Source organism: Callorhinchus milii, unplaced genomic scaffold (assembly GCF_018977255.1).
Source record: "Callorhinchus milii isolate IMCB2004 unplaced genomic scaffold, IMCB_Cmil_1.0 Scaffold11, whole genome shotgun sequence".
In the NCBI taxonomy this organism is placed as follows: Eukaryota; Metazoa; Chordata; class Chondrichthyes; order Chimaeriformes; family Callorhinchidae; genus Callorhinchus; species Callorhinchus milii.
In genome coordinates, this window is record NW_024704752.1 from 19906931 (window position 1) to 19921595 (window position 14665).

Genomic DNA, 14665 nt, shown 5'->3' on the forward strand with positions numbered 1-14665 from the left:
CCACCACTGCCCCCCCACCCACACACACTGCCCCCCCCCACCCCCCCCCACACACACACTGCCCCCCCCACCCCCCACCACCCCCCCCCCCCCCCCCACACACACTGCCCCCCCCCCCCCACACACACTGCCCCCCCCACCCACACCACTGCCCCCCCACACACACACTGCCCCCCCCCCCCCCCACACCACCCCCCCCACCCCACACCCCCCCCCCCCACACACAGCCCCCCCCACCCCCCACCCCCACACACACTGCCCCCCCACCTTGACCTGTTGGCCCCGCCCCCTCCCGGCAGCCGCCGGTCCTGCAGCAGTGCAGCCGCGCGGGGGGGCGGGGCTTGAGGGCGGCTGTGCGCCTGCGCGGTGGCTGCTCGCGAGCGGTGACAGTTGGAAGCGGCCGCACAGCGCGGGACGGGGCGGAGGGGCAGCGGGTAAGGCCTCGAGCCCGGGCGGGGGGGGCCGTGAGGTACCAGTCCAGGCTCTCCCCGCCCTCCCTTAACTGCCGTCCCCTTTCCCCTCACTGTAGAGACCGCCCCCCCCCCCCCCCCCGAGCTCGGGCCTTCACTGAGTGACCGACTGACGGAGGGAGAGGTCGGGCCTCGCGCGCGGTGTGTGAGGGACTCGCACACGGCAGCGCCCCGAGGCCCCGCTCCCCTCCCGCATAACAACAACGACAGCAACAACCGTCCCGAACGGTGACCCGGTCCTGGAGACCGTCTGAAAGCGCTTCACAGGATACACCGGAAAGTGTAGTGACTGTGTGTAATGTGCGGCAGCCGATTGCGCCCCAGCGACGGCCCCACCAGCAGTGCCGGACTGAGTGACCACATTATTATTATTATTATTGTTAATAAATATTATTTTAACTTCTGCTCCGAAGCTTAATCCCCCCCACTCCCCCCCCCCCCCCCCCCCCCCGGGCAGGAGGCTGCCTCCCGTCCCTGTGGCGGACAGTGACCAGTGGTCTGGGTGACACGTGTCCGCTGTGACCCACCTTTTGACCCATGTTTCCCGGTGGCAATCGGTTCGGGTCCCGAAGCAGCGACGGCAGCGTCGTGTCTCAGAATCAGAGCGGTGTTCCAATGCGGTGCTGATTTCATGAACTCCTTCCAGTGCGTTCAGTTCCATGTTTGGACCTTTGCCCACGTTCGTCTCAATTAAAAATATCATTGTGTCAGAAATCAAATGCAGATCTGAGCCATCCTCACATTTGCCCCCTTGTGTTTTTATTTTAGTTTGACTCTGAGGCTGACCGGGTGCTGGTAAATCTCTCTTGAGATTTTACCCCCTGTGAAGGGCGCTACACAAATGCAACTTTACACATAAATACAAGCATCACTTGTCTCTTAAACTTTATACAAAATGCGGATTCAAAGTTTTACCCAATCTTGGTCATATTTAGACTTCCCTTAGTTTCGCAAACTCCTTCCATCATAATAGTGGTTTTGTTGAGTCAACTTCTCGATAAAGCCTTTTTTTTAATGGAAATTAGTACAGTATTAGTTACATATGGCGAACTGAGTGGCAAGAAATGTGATGCCAAAGAAAGAAAAGTAATTGTGAATTTACACGACTTACCTTTGGGGTTGGGGAGAAAGTTTGCAGAACTCTCACGGTGGAATTAATTCCTTGCGATCTGTGGCCTCTTGTTCAGTGGTTTCAAGTTTTAGTTGACCGATTGGTTGACACTATTTTGCTGTGTGGTCAGTCCCTGCCGTTCTTGTAACGGAGAATTTTGGTATGAAAAATAATGAAATTATCGTCAAAAAAGATTTTTTTTTAGAGTGTCAAACCAATAAGAAAAGCTAGAGCATTTCCAGGTGGTTCCTTTAGTCTTTACTGCCACTGTGATTAAATAGTGTGATACAATATCATGGTGAAACTTAAGTATGATACGCCATAGAATAAATGTGAAGAAAGTCTTATGATAGCTGCAATGTGACATCACATCCTTAGTGATTGTTGCTATCCAATATATTGGGAGTTGGTACAATATTGTAATCCTGCAGCTGTATGTGATGCTAAGGATTATGTTTGAAACTCACCTTGAATTTGGTCTTATCAGACACCTGGCAAAGGTAGCTTGCAAAAAGACGCTTGGTGAAGGAGACTGATAAAAAGGTGCTCAGAGGTGGCATAATATCTGAATAAATATATATTGAATTTTGCTTTTAGCTGCTGTTTATTATTCGTTATTTAGATACTGAGCAAAAACTATGAAATGGGAATACTTGAGTATGGAAGACTCCGAATGTGAATCACATGGATGCACTATGGAGTAAATCTAAGCAATAATTTTGACTCCCAATATTGTTTATCTGTTTACTTTGCATTGAAATATTCAGCCAATTTGTCTGTCTAAATACAACAGCATTTTATATGTGAATATTTATGCTTGCTGTTTGTTTTGCCCAATTATAATTTTCTTTTGTGGGGAAGCCCTCAAACATTGCTATATTATTTTCTTGAATAATGATATACATTGGTGCAAAAACACTGATTGGTAATTTCAAGGAGAATTTTATGATTTCATTTAACTAATTCTAGTAGTCACAAAGAAACTTTGTCTTGGGTTAACATAAACAATAACATTCTGTATTTGGATTCCCCTCTTGTAATATTGTATTCATCAATAATCTTATTTATAAAATTATGGTTCTTTAAAACAGTTTATTTCTTCACAAGTATTCGGACAAAATAGAAATTCGGTACCACATCTTACATGCCACCAAAAAATGACATCAAATATAACAAATTTATTTCAGGATGTCATTTCTCATGTCACAGGTATCTAATTTAGACAGTTTGATAATGCTGTTTTGTGTCAAATGTCTCAAAATATCTCAGGGACAATGAATAAGGCTATTCATCCTGCTCTGCATTGCTGATGTAATACATGCTGTGTCAATGCTGTACCACATCGTATTGTACCTGTATTACATACAGATCCAGATGTCCTGAAGCCTGGTATTACTGAGTCAAACTGCATTGTAATTACAATTCTTTGCTTTGTATTTAAGTTGAATCATGACCGACACAAATGTATCTCCATTGAAGCACTTTGTTCAAGCGAAAAAGAAGATTAATGCAATCTTTGAACAGCTGCTGGCATATGTTACTGAAGGTGCAGGCTTTATTGAAGGTAAACCGTCGATACAGTCCGCTGTTTCTTTAGGTGTTTAATAATCGCTAATGGATTGCAAAAGATAATCTTAGGGTAATGTTGGTCCTTGTAACTTGTGGACACCATAGTTGTAACTGATTGTTGGTGTGCTTGAGATTGAAAATGATCTATTTTCTGTTATTCCTTGGTAGAGACTGTTTAGTTTATAAAGCTTGTAACTGGATCATTCTGAAGCAGTTGTGATAGTGGTATGTGCTAATTATCAACTGTTATAACTTCAGATGTTTGTTAGGAATATGCAATCCACTGAATGAAAAGTGATGTAATAGACATAAAAACAAACCCCAGGCTAACAGTAAGATGATCTCTTTGTGGTGTTTTAAATACTTTAGAATCTCATCAAAATAAAGGACCAGATCAGATAGCAACTGAAGAGCAGTTGGAAAAGTTAAAAACATTTGCTTCTAAAGTGGGTGGAATCAGTGAGGTGCTGGCACGGCGACACATGAAAGTGGCATTTTTTGGAAGGTGAGTTGCAAAGATTATTTCCTGTTTGTTTTTTCAAAATCTTCATGAGTGTTAAATGTTGATGCCATCTAAAGCTCTGCAAATCTGTGGCATTATTATTTCTCTGCCCACTCTTTGCAGTCTAGGTGAAGTTTTACACAAATGAGTTGTGCACTAATAGCTTTTGCTTTCTAAAATATAATGTGGGCAATCCAAGTCTTTTGAATTCTATCTTATGCAAACAGATTTTGAAAGACTTTTCCTGCTCACACCCTCTTCTCCCATAATGAACAGTTATTATTTTACCTTGAATTTCCCATAGAACAAGCAATGGGAAGAGCACTGTAATCAATGCAATGCTATGGGATAAAGTATTACCCAGTGGAATTGGACACACAACCAACTGTTTCCTCAGTGTTGAAGGAACAGATGGGATAAAGCCTATCTGATGACTGAAGATTCTGAGGAAAAAAAGAGCGTGAAGGTGAGGGCTGTGCTGTATAGAATGTATTGCAGGTATAAGTGTCAGTGGAAACTCCATTAAAGTATATTAAAAGTTAGGATGAGTTTTACAGATTAACAGTATTTCCTGTAAATATAATACCATACAAATTTTCATTTATATAGCGCCTTTTGTATCAGGAGGACATCCCAAAGTGCTGGAAACTAGATTTGGCATGCTAGAATTTCAAATTACTTGACTTAAATAGTTCAGAATTGTACTGACTTTTACGCAGCATTCTTTAGGTGATTAGTATTTAGTAATGAAATGTAAATCTTAATGTTAAACATATATAAGTTGGTGTTAAACATATACGTTAAGATAACTGCTTCTTCCTGCAAAGGGAGGTTATTTTTCTTTAAAAATTAACATGAAACTTTTTATTGCTGGAGGAGAAAGGGGTTCCTCAGAAGCTCCACCTGCATTTGATATTTCAGAACATTTGATGATATTATTGTACAGTAATGTATATTTCTCTGCTTTCAGACTGTGAACCAGCTGGCACATGCTCTGCATCAGAATGAATATTTGGATGCTGGATGTCTTGTTCGTGTTTTCTGGCCCAAATCAAAATGTGTTATACTCCGAGATGACTTGGTGTTGATGGATAGGTATGTGATGTAGAAAACTAGAATTTCAAATTGATTGACTTAAAGAGTTAGAGTTGTACTGACTTTTGCGCAGCATTCTTTAGGTGACTAGTATTTGGTAAAGAAACAGAATTATATAGATATTAATAGAAATTTTAAACTAGGGTCTAATTTCTACTTTAGTATGCACTAGAGTGTTTAGCTCATATTCATTATGTAATTGTAATTGTAACTGAGGCAATATGACCATCTGTAGGTTGTTGCAGATTTTTATATTTTGATCAAGTCCTTTGTTTTTCTCAAACACTTACTGATCTCTCTTTCTACAGCCCTGGTACCGATGTCACAACTGAACTGGACACCTGGATTGACAAGTTCTGTCTGGATGCTGATGTCTTTGTGCTAGTGGCAAATTCTGAATCCACGCTCATGCAAACTGTAAATAAATCAGAAATTATCTTAATGTTCAATAGTTGCTTCCCAAACTGTTCTAATCCTGTAAAATTAATACTACTGGCTTTACTTTTGATTTTCTGTGAATTTTAAATATAACAAACTACCTTCCAGTCACCATTCATAAGTTGGAAGTCCTGTACCACAGACCCAGCAAATCCACAGAACGTTCAGTGTTAAATTTGAAATGTTTTTTTTAGGTTTGGCTGCAAACCTGAATTCAAAGATGTATGAAAAAGAACATTTTGGCTTCAGAATAGCGTGAACATATAAGTTTTTTGTCACTTTCAGGAGAAACAGTTTTTCCATAAAGTTAATGCACGCCTTTCAAAGCCCAACATTTTCATTCTGAATAATCGCTGGGATGCCTCTGCTTCTGAGCCAGAATACATGGATGAGGTAAGTTGTTGATGGATGTTGTTATTGGAGAAATACAGGGATGCAAAATATTTCAATTTCATTATTGCGCATTACTGGCTTGTGGTGCTTATTGAACACTACATAACAATTACTGAAATATGAACGCATTTGTGTGAACATGTTACATTTGCAGTTTGTATATTTACTGCTATTATTCATATGTAGTATACAAAGTAAAATGAAGATGATAGTTTTAACCAATTTAGATTAATTCTAGAAAATAACAATGACCTAATAATGAAGCTGTTGGTGTATGGCTCAGGTGCGCCAGCAGCATACTGACCGCTGTATCGGTTTTCTCGTGGATGAGCTTCGAGTAATGGATCGGCGGCAAGCTGGGAATCGCATCTTTTTTATTTCAGCCAAGGAGGTTCTGAATGCACGAGTTCATAAAGCACAAGGGATGCCAGAAGGTGGTAAGTCCTGTGGTTTAGTTGTTTTAAGACTTTCTGGATCTCCGAAGTCTTGTACATAACTACAATGTTGTAAATTTGTCACTGAATGTTATTCCATTTTTTTTTCTTAAAGATGAATTTCTAAAATACCTCTTTTTTCCATATCTCTTTAGTCAATCAACCTAATACCACTGGTGCCAACTGACTATTTAGTGATTGTTTTATGGGAGGCTGTATGATTTTTAAAAAATATTTTGGGATTGCATCAAATGATAGTTACTTCCACAATATTTAAACTTTGTTTAAGATTGGTTGTCTGACAGTTCTGTACAATTGTTTCAAACACTGATGTATAGAACCTATTCCCATTATAATCCTGCCAGATACAGCAATCAGCAAATGGGTTGGTGTACATTGTTTTATTTTCCCTTTAGAGTTCAAATTTTTATGATACCATAGTTATAAATAAATGTTTTTGATTTTCTTTTTTAAATCCTGCATTCTTGTTCTTCAGGTGGTGCATTAGCAGATGGGTTCCAGGACAGACTTGTTGAATTTCAGAATTTTGAGCGGCGGTTTGAGGTAAATAATCTATGGGTATATTTTAATAGGCTGGTAATTGTTGATGCTTTTAAATGCATCACTTTACAATCTGATTCTAAATGCAATAGACTTTGTGTCTATGTAAGAAATGTCAGTGGAATTTCTTTGATAATGTCTTGTGTCATTTGAATGCATTAGACTTAGACTTGTATACAAGCTAAATATGTATTTTGTTTCAACTTTTTATATTACTGCACATTTCTTATTTTGTAACCGTTATGCCTCCTCAAGCCTAAACTGTGCTTAGCTCCAAAAGTACGTATTGCTGTCTCCAAATCTTAGATTTGCAGTTATAACTTCTGGTTAGTTGAAAAGTACATGTGCTGAGCTTTTATTTAGTAAAAAATAATGAAGTTATTACGTTTGTGATGTTATGAATATCTTGAATTTGAGTAAGAATAGCAAAAGTTAAGTATGATTTTAAATGTATAAAATTTGTTTTTCTCCTTTATCTCATAAAATATATACTGCATTCATGATTAGGAAATGTAAATTTAACTTTGCAACATACTTACTTTAGATAACTTCAATAATTCAACATTGTAAGATGATATACGTACAAAAGTATTTTAGGACATCCTCCTGATGTGAACGGTACTATATAAGTGCAATTTGTTGCTGTTGAAATAGTTACTGCTATATAGGTTTAAATTGAACTTCCAGAGAAAAGCACTAAATAGCTTTTTATTTCAAATATCTTTTTAAGGAGTATGTTCTAAAATATACGAGGAAGTTTTACATAAGTCTTGAAAACATGGTATTGCAACAATTTCATTATGCACTAATTGAATTCATTGTATATTTATAATATTTGTAACCGTTGGTACAGTGTACAATGTTCTTCTGTCCTTGGTCCTCTCCTCTTCAACCTGTACATGCTCCCCCATTGGTGACATCATCCACAGACATGGGGTCAACTTCTACATGAATGCGGATGACACCCAACTCTATCTCTCTGTCTCCACCCTCAACCCCAGGACCACTGATGTCCTGTCAGACATCAACTCCTGGATGAGAGACAACTTTTTACAGTTGAATGTTAGCAAGACCAAGGCCCTCCTGATTGGCTCCCACCAGCGCCTCCACGCCTCAGGCACTGGCAGCATCACCATCCACAGATGCACACTCCACCCCACCAATCCAGTCAGGAACATAGGCGTTTGTTTGACCCTCAACTGTCCTTTCTCACCCACATCGGTGCCATGTCCTGCTCTGCTTTCCCCCATCTCTGCAACATTGCCAGACTCCACCACTGCAAGCTGCAAAACCCCCATACATGCCTCCATTACAATCAGGCTTGACTATGCCAAGGCCCTGCTTGTCGGCCTCCCCAACTCTTCCCTCCACAAGCTGAAGATCACCCAGAAGCTGCAACTCATGTCCTCTTCTGCGCCAGGCTCCATCACCCCCACTCTTATCCGGCTCCCCATCCTTCAGAGGATCGAGTTCAAAATTCTCATCCTTACCTTCGGGCCTTCAGCCTCTCTTCCCTCACCTTCTGGAACTCCATCCCACATTCCCTTCGCCTCGCTTCCTCCCGTGCCTCCTTCAAGGCGCATCTCAAGACTCTCCTCTTTGACCGTGCCTTCAGCCACCCTCCTATCTCCACCCTCCCTGATCCCAGCCCCCACGCGCTCCCCGCTCGGATCTTAATCCCTGACTGTGCAGTGCCTTGGGATGTCCTCCCAACGTGAAAGGCACTTTACAAATATTGTATTGTGTAGACGATCGTTGATAAGTACTGGGTTTCTGCTTCTTTAACCTTTTTCTTTTCTTCTGGAAACTAATACTAAATAATGAAATCACCTAACTCTTAGTTTCTCATTGAGAAGCTGTTTCTTCTATCCCACAGCTGTCCCTTAGTGCTCCTTAATTGTGTGTTTATTAATCAACCTTTTGCATTCATTGCTGAAGTCTAGATGTGCTTCAGTGAGATGCTCTTAGAAATGCTACTTTCCTTTTCATTCCTTATTTTTCCACCCTTGTATTCTTTTCTGTTTGTTTATTTTGATTAAAATTGCATTGGATAAGGGTACTGAATTTTACTAGTTTCCTAATTTTGGTTAAGAAGATAGAAGTAAAACAATTTATCAATTTATACATGTGATTAGGAAAGTACACTTTTGATTATACTGGACAGAACAATTTAGAACAAAACACATAGAAAGGCTTGTGGCTGATTTTAGTCCTTGCTATTTATGTGACTTTTTTTGATGTGTGCGTAGAAGCATGATTGCTGATACTCAATCGCACACAGAATCTAAATGAATTAAGATATGCATATTCTCTGACTTGTAAGTTGATAGTAAATTGTAGATGTTCAATCAGTCATGGAAATGCTGCTATAATTTAGTGGTAAGTGACAGGCCTTTAGTTTACGTTCACATACTTAGTGTAAGATACATTTGGCCTAGATAATCATTTTATGCATGAGCTTATTTTTGTTGAGACTAACACGTTACTGTGAATAGAAATTTTGTCAGATACTGTCTTGCTACTGTTTATGCATATTTTTGTTTGGGCGTTTTTGCTTTTCCACTTGTGAAGTTTATGATTTTGCACATTCCTAATTAACAGCAGCAAGTTTGTATCTGACAAGCTCTTTATATATGTCTACACCAAATAATATGGGGTTCACAGTAATGTGTTCCTGCTTGGGTCTCGCAGGAGTGTATCTCGCAGTCAGCAGTGAAAACAAAATTTGAGCAGCACACAATCACAGCTAAACAGATCATAGACACTGTGAAAAACATCATGGACTCGATCAACGTGGTTGCAGCAGATAAAGGTAGGGGGGAAAAATCTGCACAGTGGTTTGATTTATCTACAAAGGATCATTTCTCAACATTACAAAGAAACTTAACCTGGCTTTTATAAATTTTGGGTGGAGGATCGAACTGCAAGTTGCCTTCTACATTTGACTGACTTGTAGTTTATCTCAAGTTATTTAAACATTAGGAAAAATGTCAATTGTTAGTACAGATTAATTTTCTCCATTGCTCTCAATTCCTTTTATTTTAAGGTTTATTCATGATCTAGTTTTAACAACAAAATTTGGTCAGATCATGGCCATTTTGAATGCTGCTGTTAATCTCAAATATACCTGTGTCAAACCAGTAATTCCTCTTTAGTCATTATCACATATAGACCAGATGTCTTCATATGAGGAGAGAAAAGAAGGCATAATGTCCTTTTATGAATTTTGTCATGCGCATTGGTGACCCTCCCACTTAGATACAGTTTGGGGCCTTATTCTGACCAGATTCTCAATCTTACTCCCACTATCAAACACACTTTAAGATGCTCGTCATTTCATAAGGTGGGTTACACTGTGTACTGGTGCAGCTGTGAGAATTCTAGATTTTCTTTGGGGGAAAGAACTACAGATACCATGCTTTTTTAATGTATATGTATGTATCTGATTAAAAATTAGTCATGGTTAAATTGAGTACTTAAATACATATGTTTTATTGTTTACATGATGGATTTCTATTCTAGTGTTTTTGGGACACCTCCTAAGCATCCTTTGGCTAGGAGATTTTATTTTCAGTAAGTGGTGGATGGAGTATATTATTGGGTGATCAAGAAGCAAAAATTAAATGGAAAGTGTAAAACTTTCCTGGATGTACTTTAAAGTTCCCATGTTCCTAATATGAAGAGATGGCATCAACTAATTATGATATAGTCACAATTCTAACTAATTCTTTGCGTTATAGAGTGTGTTCCTTGGAGGAGCGAGAGGACTACAAAGACCGACTGGAGTTTGTGAAAAAACCAACTGATTCTACTAACTGAAGAATGCAAGAAGAAGATAAAGCTGGTGGCATCAGAGGTACAAGATAAGGTAAGAGCTGATAGAAAATGTTCTTCCTACAAAATAAGTGACATTTACATAAGGTGTCAATATGTTTCTCTAGATATTACATTGATCTATCTAGTGCTTTATCACATTGTCAAGACACTTCAAAGTGTTTTACAGGATATGCTGTAAAGTAGTGTGAATATGTATTGTGTGGGCAAACAGCAGCCTATTTGTGTAAAGCAGCTTCCCAGTGTATTTCTCTGCAGGCTCCACACTCAGATAAAAAGCAATTCTTCAATTGCATTCTGGGTTCATAACAGTAATCCTGCTGCAAACAGGAAAATTTTGATTCTTTGACTTGTTAGAATTCAGTATCTCTGGTTCTTAGCTGAAGGAACATGTTTTGGGTAGAAGGCTTAAATAGTGGATTGGTCCCAGAGTCCCATTTGACAGTTTAACCTTAGAGTTGCACAATCCTAATTATGTACAAAATATTACATGCTCGTGAAAGTATCTAATGAGCTTCCAGAAAACTTTCCATTTTGAAAACTTCAACTAACTCAAAACAAAATAGTTTTTTGTAATTCAAAACTGGATTTCTTGGTTTTCAGCTTGATGTCCTTCCATCTATCTTAAGCCTACATCTCTTAATTCAAAAACCAAAGTACTATTGATTTTTTTTTGTCATTTATCTAATTGAATTCTTGGAAAAGCTTGAAATGAATGAGTACATTTTCTGTCTGGTTTTGTTATTTAAACATGAACCCCTTGCGCTTTTACACTGCTAGTTAATCTATCTAATCTCTGTTTTAGAATAGGTCAATTATTTTAAATAAAATAAACCTGTTTAGTACTGTTCACATTAACATGAAACATATCTTGTATTTCAGGTTTCCAATGCAATGACTGATGAAATTTGCCGCCTTTCTGTATTAGTTGATGAATTTCACGCTGATTTTCATTCTTCTCCACAAGTCTTGAAGCTTTATCGAAGTGTGAGTGAGAATCTTTTCATTTGTGGCAAAATGTTTTGTCTTAAAATCTCTCATTTTATCAAGATAATGTAATTACTAAAGTGTGTATATAAAATGTATTTTTCCAGGATTTGCACAAGCACATTGAGGAAAGACTAGCAAGAACCTGGCTGGTCGGTGCTCCAGTGCAGTCAGTGCCTCCCTGCAGACGGCACAGCTTCAAATGATAGGTGTGTACGCTGAAAGCGTGTTTGGTCTTTGTGATTTAACGGCAGCAAATTCCACAGTTCAGATATTTATCAGTGTTCGTTGAACAGATTAACTGGGAGAAGAGAAAGCAGGAAAAGGTCAATACCACAGGTTCATCACCAGGTGTCTTGTTCAACTAAATTTAGGATCAGCAAAAATAGCAAATTCCAATTAAATGAAGGTTAATAAAGCAGAACAACATCCCGTGCCTCCCAGTGAAGCCACGCTCCTGCACAGCCAAATCAGTTAAATCTCCAGACTTTGCTAAAGTTAAATGGTGCTTTAACTTTTCCATTAAAACTCAAATAGATTTGTAGCTTTTATAATTTAGTGCAGTTTGAAGTACGATAACTCGTATTCTACAACTACAAATTGTCAGTCTTTTACATATTTTTAGTGTCTTATTTGAATGCAGAGCTTTGATCAAGCTGCTTACTTGTTATTTTGCAGACAATCTCAAGCCTTACTTTCTTCAGAAACTCAGAGTCAGAACAATATATTTCTACCATACCGAAGGTTTGATCTTAGTTATGATCTGAATTGTGATCAGATATGTGCAGATTTCCAGGAAAAATGTTGAATTTCATTCTCACTCGGTTGGGCATCGCTGGTCAATCGTTTTCTCGGTCCAAAGAATGCTCGCGTGGCCCTGCTGGGATTAGATGAGCCAAGTTTTCAGGTATTCTCTTGCACTCTGTAAATTGTTCATTTGTCTTTTGCACAAAAATTCTCCTTCATATCAATTAGTTCAAATGTTAAATTTTGCAAAACTGATTTGTGTTAAAATTGTCTTACTTTAGAGCAGTATTTTCTCAGTGCTTTTATTCCAAATCCATTGAAAGGGAACAGTGTATTTTGAGGGTAAATATTCCAACTCTGTTGTTCTTTCTCAGCTCTCTCTCAGTCGCGCACCAGCTGCAGCTAAGAGGGAGAACAGGTCATTGCTACCCAAGCAAATCCAGTCACACCTATTCTCTGCTTTGTGGTTAAGCTGTATAAAGCAATTGCTGTTAGGCAAGAATGGAGTAGTACAATTTACCTACACTTGTTTTATCATTCAGTTTCAAGCACTGAAGTGAAATTGAGCCATTGAAAACTAGAATGTCACTAGGATGTTCACTGGATCCCTGTCTGTGCTAATATCAAACATGATAATGACATGATTCTTTAAGAGTGACCGGCATAATAATCCTTGCATTTGACACAGCACCTTTTCACGTCTTCCAAGACGTCTCAAAGCGCTTCACAGAGTACACTGTAAAGTGATTTGACTGTATATTTTGCATGACGTCAGAAAGCCAATAGATCTGCATGGAGAGTTTTTAAGATCCCTACTACTAAAATATTCAATGTAATGAGTCTCTCAATGGAAAATATGCGTGGTAAAGATTCTAAAGTTGTGAATAATCTTATAAATACTTGTATTTTCATATTATAGATTCCTCGACCTCTATCCACTCCAACTGCAACTAATGTACCTCTGCTTGCTCGGGAAAACATTGCACAGGAAGACTAATGATATCCCTAGTTACTGGTTAGCTTCTTTGACATCACGAACTTCAGTGGCTTTCTCGTTGTTGAGGAGTGGTAACAATTTTTTTTAATTTGTGGAATATTATCATAATAATCCTACAGTGCCTTTCAAGTCAGGGGATGTTCAAAGTGCTTCGCAGATTACAGTCGAACCATAACATTTAATATATTCTGCAAAGTCTGAGTGCAGGCAAACTGTAGTCATATAAAATCTATTAAATCAATAATCTACACTGCGCATTTGGTAATATAATGCTGCCAGTAAATGTGCATTGGTGACTAGTCAAAACTATCTTAAGTACTCCAAGACGCGCCCTGTGTGAAGGGCATTGTATATTAGCGCGGCAGCTAATTGGCCCAGCATTGTACCAGAAATAGCCATGAAATGAACGACCAATTTATCTGGATTGTGGACAGGAGAATAGTGCTATGGATCTAATGCCCGTCTGAATAGGACCCTCTAGCCAGAGTTTAAATCGAGATGTCCAGAAGATGTGAAAAGCGCTTCATCAAATGCAAGGATTATTTTTTATTTATTATAAATAAAACTGCAATATAATAGTATATATTGGCTTTTACCTTAGATTTTCAGAACTGTGGCTGGAGACTTGTAGCTATTCTTAAGTCTTTACGGTCTTTGTACGCATATGAACGTTTGACATGGACAACTAAGGCCAAGGAGAGAGCGTTTAAGCGTCAGTTTGTGGATTACGCTACGGAGAAACTGCAAATGGTTGTTAGTTTTACAAGTGCAAATTGTAGTCATCAAGTCCAGCAGTAAGTATATTTTACCATTTTTATGCTATAGGCAGGTGCCTAATTTATGGCCTAGTGAATTAATTACAAATAGAGCATTATATGTAAGCAAACAGACCAGAAGGTTATAAGTTTAATTCTCAGTTTGCTCAGCAAACTGATCTCAGAGACAGCATTTGGAAGTTATAATAGGCTTCTGACAAAGGAGAAAATCAGCCATCCTTCCTCATTTACAAGTAGCATGATTGTTGTTTGCCCACACAGTGACTGCTTTGATGTAGGACATTGAAACTGGTCATAAGAAGATGAGTTAAATTTCTGACCTATCTTTTTTTCCCAACTTGACTACATTCTTAGAGAATTGGCTAGTACCTTTGCTAGCTATGCAGGAGGTCGATTGCACTCAGAAAAAATTGGAAGAAGATATCACCAGCCTCACACAAAGATTGAATTCTTAGAGTCACTACAAAAACGATCAAAACTATTGAGTAATGTTCTTTGGCTGATGTTTGGCCACATGATTTATTCTCAAAATTGTTTTCAGTCTAGTAGTTCTTAGTGAAAGCACAATCATTATATTAATATTTGATTCTTTTACAACCGTTGTCTAGAAAGGCAGAAAAAAACTTTTTCAAACTGTTAAATCCCTTAAAATTATTCTAATCTCTACAGCCAATATGGAACCTCGTTGTCCTGATCAAACCCTCAACTCCCCGATCCCACAATATCACTCGCTCTGCACTGTCTCACACTG

The 14665-nt window shown here is 38.8% G+C and overlaps 1 pseudogene; it reads left to right on the forward strand.

Annotated features, from left to right (window-relative positions):
* The first annotated feature begins 344 nt into the window (after window positions 1–344).
* On the forward strand, window positions 345–14369 carry LOC121849907 (annotated as a pseudogene).
* Window positions 14370–14665: the final 296 nt, after the last annotated feature.